This window comes from Ascaphus truei, chromosome 4, assembly GCF_040206685.1.
Source record: "Ascaphus truei isolate aAscTru1 chromosome 4, aAscTru1.hap1, whole genome shotgun sequence".
NCBI lineage: Eukaryota > Metazoa > Chordata > Amphibia > Anura > Ascaphidae > Ascaphus > Ascaphus truei.
Window position 1 is genome coordinate 354,572,650 of NC_134486.1, and position 6,086 is coordinate 354,578,735.

A 6,086-nucleotide genomic window follows, 5' to 3' on the forward strand; every position below is an offset into this window, starting at 1 on the left:
CTCCACCACCTCTCACTCCCGTTGTGTGTGTGTGTGTGTGTGTGTGTGTGTGTGTGTGTGTGTGTGTGTGTGTGTGTGTGTGTATATATATGTGTGTGTGTGTGTGTGTGTGTGTGTATATATATGTGTGTGTGTGTATGTGTGTGTATATATATATGTGTGTGTGTGTGTGTATATATGTGTGTGTATATATGTGTGTGTGTGTGTGTGTGTGTGTGTGTGTGTGTGTGTGTATATATGTGTGTGTATATATATATGTGTGTGTGTGTGTGTGTGTGTATATTAGTGTGTCACCACAAGTACCCAGTCACCCACCCACCCACTCCCCCTCTCCCGCCCACCCATCCACTCCCCCGCCCACCCACCCACTCCCCCTCGCCCCCCCACCCACCCACTCCCCCTCTCCCGCACACCCACCCACCCACTCACCCTCTAACCCACTCACCCTCTAACCCACTCACCCACCCACCCACTCACCCTCTCCCAACTTACTCACCCACTCACCCACCCACTCACCCTCAAACTCACCCTCTCACTCACTCACCCTCTCCCGCCCACCCACCCACTCACCCGCCCACCCTCTCCCTCACTCATTTATATCTGGCTTTTTTTATTAGATTAGTAAGGAACTATGTACAGTAACAAGGACAAGTTGAAGTAAAGTATAAATGTAATACAATAAATAAACGGTTATGTCAAAAACAAATGTTATTAGTTCTTACTAGGAATTTTATTCCATTTCTTTTTTTAAAAGGTGGGACTGGGGCGAGTAGATTTTTGGCTGATTTGTCTAGATAGAGGTGTGTGTGTGTGTGTGTGTGTACACTGGAAGTCAGAATACTTCTGTCAGATCGCTTGTGTGTGTGTGTGTGTGTGTGTGTGTGTGTGTACACACACACACACACAAGCGGTCTGACAGAAGTATTCTGACTTCCAGTGTCTGCCGCTGCTACAGCGTAACTCCTCCCTACCGCCCTCCTGTCCCGCTCCTGTCCCATTCACATGGTCCTCTTCTCCCTCCGCCACCACTGCTGTCCTCTGCCGCTGCCGAGCTTTGCTGCAGGATGCCGTCCTTCTCTCCCTCCGCCGCCGGCTACAGTCCTCTGCCGCTGCCGAGCTTTGCTGCAGGATGCTGTCCTCTCTCTCCGCCGCCGGCTGCTGTCCTCTGCCGCTGCCGAGCTTCGCTGCAGGATGCCGTCCTTCTCTCCCTCCGCCGCCGGCTACTGTCCTCTGCCGCTGTCGAGCTTCGCTGCAGGATGCCGTCCTTCTCTCCCTCCGCTGCCGGCTGCTGACCTTCGCTATATATCCATACATACATATACATACAGTATATATAAAAAAATATATATATATAAATATATATATATGTTCTTCAGTATTTATTGATACCTTTTTTTTATTTGGACCAACAATTTGTGTCATGGGACAAGCTTTCAAGAGTTTTCCTCTTCCTCAGGTCAAGCAATACCATAAATATATACGCACATAAACATGCGCACACACAGTGTATATGTGTGCGTGTGCGCATGTTTATGTGTACGTGTGCGCATGTTTGTGTGCGTGTGCGCATGTTTGTGTGCGTGTGCGCATGTATATGTGTGCGTGTACGCATGTATACGTGTGTGCATGTTTGTGTGTGTATATATGTGCATTTGCGCATGTTTATGTGCGCATGTATACGTGTGTGCATGTTTATGTGTACGTGTGTGCATGTTTATGTGTGCGTGTGCGCATGTTTGTGTGCGTGTGCGCATGTATGTGTGCGTGTGCGCATGTATACGTGTGTGCATGTATGTGTGCGCGTGCGCATGTATATGCGTGCGTGTGCATATATATCTATATCATACAAACACTCACAAAGGGGGTAAGCGCGGCCCTCCTACCCCAGCCGCCAAAGCTCCCTTACCCCCTCGCCGCTCCCTTCCCCCCCCCCCCCCGCCCGCTCCCTCACCCCCCCGCCCGCTTCCTTACCCCCCCCCCCGCCTGCTCCCTTACCCCCCCGGCTGCCAACTCCCCAGCCGCTGGGGGGCCAAGCAGCCTCGGATCTGCGCCAGTCCCACTCTCCACCACCTCTCACTCCCGTTGTGTGTGTGTGTGTGTGTGTGTGTGTGTGTGTGTGTGTGTGTGTGTGGACATTTTACTCCTGCCAACAATTTGTGCCTCACTTTCACCCCCCCCTACCCCTGTCCTTCACCCCCCCTACCCCTGCCCTTCTCCCCCCTACCCTTCACCCACCCCTACCCCTGCCCTTCACCCCCCCCCACGCCTGCCCTTTGACTGACGTACGCACACACCCTGACTGACGCACTCACACACCCTGACTGACGCACGCACACACCCTGACTGACGCACGCACACACCCTGACTGACGCACGCACACACCCTGACTGACGCACGCACAGACCCTGACTGACGCACGCACACAAACCCTGACTGGCGCACGCACACACACCCTGACTGACGCACGCACACACCCTGACTGACGCACGCACACACCCTGACTGACGCATGAACACACACTGACAGCCGCACGCACAGACACCCTGACTGACGCACGCACACACCCTGACTGACGCACGCACACACCCTGACTGACGCACGCACACACACTGACGCACGCACACACTGACTGACTGACGCACGCACACACACACACACACACACTGACTGATTGACGCACTGACTGACACACACACATACATACTGACGCACGCACACAACCCCTCACAGCCGCATGCACACAACCCCTCACAGCCACACGCACACATACACAGACTGACGCGCGCACACACACACACACACTGACTGCTGCACACACACCCACTGACTGCTGCACACACACACACTGACACACACACACACACTGACACACACACACACACACTGACACAAACAAACACACACACTGACACACACACTGACACACACATACACACACACACTGACTGACACACACAAACACTGACTGACACACACACACACACACTGACTGACGCACGCGCGCACACCCCCACACCCACGCGCACACAGACAGACTGACGCGCGCACACACACAATGAATGGTTGACACACACACACAGACACACACATACACTGACACACTGACACACACACACACACTGACACACACTGACACACACACACACACACTGACTGACGCGCGCACACACACACACACACACACACACACTGACTGACACACACTGACTGACACACACACACTTACTGATGCGCGCGCGCACACCCCCACACCGACTGAATGACTGACTGACTGCCGCACGCGCACACTGACTGACTGAGGCACACACACACGCACACACTGACTGTGTGTGTGTGCGTCAGTCAGTCTGTGTGTGTGTGTTTCTGCGTCAGACTCACTGACGCGCGCGCACCCACACTGACTGACTGACTTACACACAATGACTGACGCACACACACTGCATTAAGCTGTAAAGGAGGGAGGGGGGGAACTGGATTGATGTGAATGGGGGACAAACAGAGAGAGGGGGAGGGGTGAGGAGAGAGAGAGGAGCGGGAATATTACATCCCGGGCAACGCCGGGTCTCTCAGCTAGTATAAAATAAACGTAAAGAGAGGGTGTATACCATTCAATGATGGATACAAAAAAAGGAACAACAGGACAGTCACTCTTATACTCCCAGAAAGTGAATATATATATCATTTACGTGAATCACTATCCGTATTTGAAGTGTGTGTGTATATAAATATATATATACATACAAATGAGCATACAGTAATATTTCCATTTGCTATTTGCCTTGCTATGGAGGGTTTTTGTCACTTTTTTACTCACATAACTTCACATACACATACATATATAATATATAATATATATAATATATATATATATATATATATATATATGCAGTGGAAGTGTATTGTGTGTATTTACCTACACACTCACTCCACATTTCAGTAACATACATATACATCTAAATAATATTCACATATACACGTTTGCTATAAATGGAATTATTACAATTTTACATTATATACACGTGCAATGAATGGAATAAACACTGTAATAAGTTTGAAATCGCCTATCCGAGCTGCTATGCATGGCTGATCCCTTTTCTCCAGCTTCCTTGAATGTGCTACGAGGAAGATCATGTGACCAGATGCTAGTGCACGTTTAGAGAGAGGGAGGGCAGTGCTGACAAAGGGGTGTGCCTGGGTTTGTGACAGGACATGAAGGGGCAGTGCCTTAGCAAATGCTTGTTAAAATAGAATACAAGAAAATTGGTCTTTCAAAGTTGTTTTTTTAAAAACAGAAAATGCTAAAAGTATTATTTCTTACTACAGAACTGATTTATTAAAAAAAACACACATGCAGGATATAGACTGAACTGCAGCTTTAAACAAAAAAAAAAGGTCTGAACTTACAATGAACAAACACCATATATCAACAGAAACTGTTTAAAAAAAAAAAAGATAACAATATGTATCTACATACATATAACATATAGAATTCTTTTGATAAACATCATGGATCCCTATATCCTTGGATCCAATAATATATGTAAAGATAACCCTTGATCTATACGAGATATTAAATGGAGATACTAATCGAAACCATATGATATAGATATGCACATGATCAAAATTGCAATACATCTATAGCAAATATGCAGACTAAATTACTGTGTATAAGAGACTAATATAGAACAAAAAGTACAGGAATCTTATTCCATACCACTCCCGCATATAAGGTCTAAATAATTTAACAAGTCTGAATCTTTAAGTATTAACTTGTACATATTAAGTTGTTACTTCAAACCCTAAACTAAGAACCAAAATATGTTCACCCAAGTGAACATCAAGTTATAAATTAATGGATATTACTTAGAGACTATTATTCTTTCTAGGATCCAGAAACCTACAGTATGGACGATAAAGAATGATACTAATGAATAATAAAAAATACAAACAAAGAATATATCTCCCAGATACCCTAGCAGCACACAGTGCGATGTGAACACATGTACTATATGTAACTACTAATATATATATCTCTGAAGAGATCTAACTTCATAATCCATATAGGTGAAACTATACCTTATATGGGTTCACTATGTGCTAAATATAACACATATGCACTTGTTGTGGTATAAATGGGGTACATATATAACACTTTTCAATGAGACGAGGGGAGGGGGGGGGACGGAGGGAAACAGGTAATGTGGAGCAGAATGCATCAAAAAACATGGCCCATCACACTAGGAAATGTGTGAGCTCCCAATTGACATTAATTCCTGCTGGGCACAGGGTGTCCATACTATATATCCTGAACATCTCTCGTTTGTTGGGCATGTTCAATCTATCACCCCCACGAGGGGGTGCGGGAACATGCTCAACTACCCGAGAAGAAAAAGTTCTGGATACCACCCAAGGGACAATTAGTAAAATGTCAAGAGACTGGATGCAGAAAATCTCCCCTTTTGATTAAACGGACATGTTCCATAACCCTCTTCTTGAGGGGCCTAATGGTGCAACCAATATAGTACTTGCTGCATCCACATCTCAAAACATATATTTTTAAATGACTGGTATTACAATTAATAAACGTTTGTATCCTTTTGTGTCCCTTAGGTTTGATGCATTCAATAATCTTCATGGAACGAGCATATTGGCACATCGTAAAATATCCACATTTATGGAACCCTTTCGGGATACCCTTGATCCCACTAAAACCCAACTGAGAACTAAAAAGACTTGGGGATAGAAAAGTAGCTAACGACCTAGCTTTTTTGAAAACAAACTTCGGTCCCTCCTGTATTAAAGATGTCAATCCCTTATCCAATTTCAATATGTCCCAATGTTTAGAAATTATGGATCGTACTGACCCCGTTTGCCTGCTCTGTTGTGTAATAAACAGTGGCATGCCACTTAAGTCTTTGTCATGTTTCTTTCTGCTGGTATTTTTGGACAGTAAATCCTTTCTATCCATCGGTCTCACACAGAGCATTTTCAAGCAGGGGATCCCCATATCCAATAACACGAAATCTATTTATAAGTTATTTTGCTTGTCTTTCAAAATTCTCTTCTGTGGAGCAAATTATTTTTAA

At 45.9% G+C, this 6,086-nt stretch overlaps 1 long non-coding RNA gene across 1 annotated transcript in view; it reads left to right on the plus strand.

Moving 5' to 3' along the window:
• Positions 1-5,872, plus strand: part of LOC142493740 (uncharacterized) — a 25,160-nt gene extending 19,288 nt beyond the window's left edge. Inside the window, exon 3 of the long non-coding RNA XR_012801195.1 lies at positions 5,611-5,872. This is a non-coding gene — a long non-coding RNA (uncharacterized LOC142493740). The remainder of the gene's footprint in view (positions 1-5,610) is intronic.
• Positions 5,873-6,086: the final 214 nt, after the last annotated feature.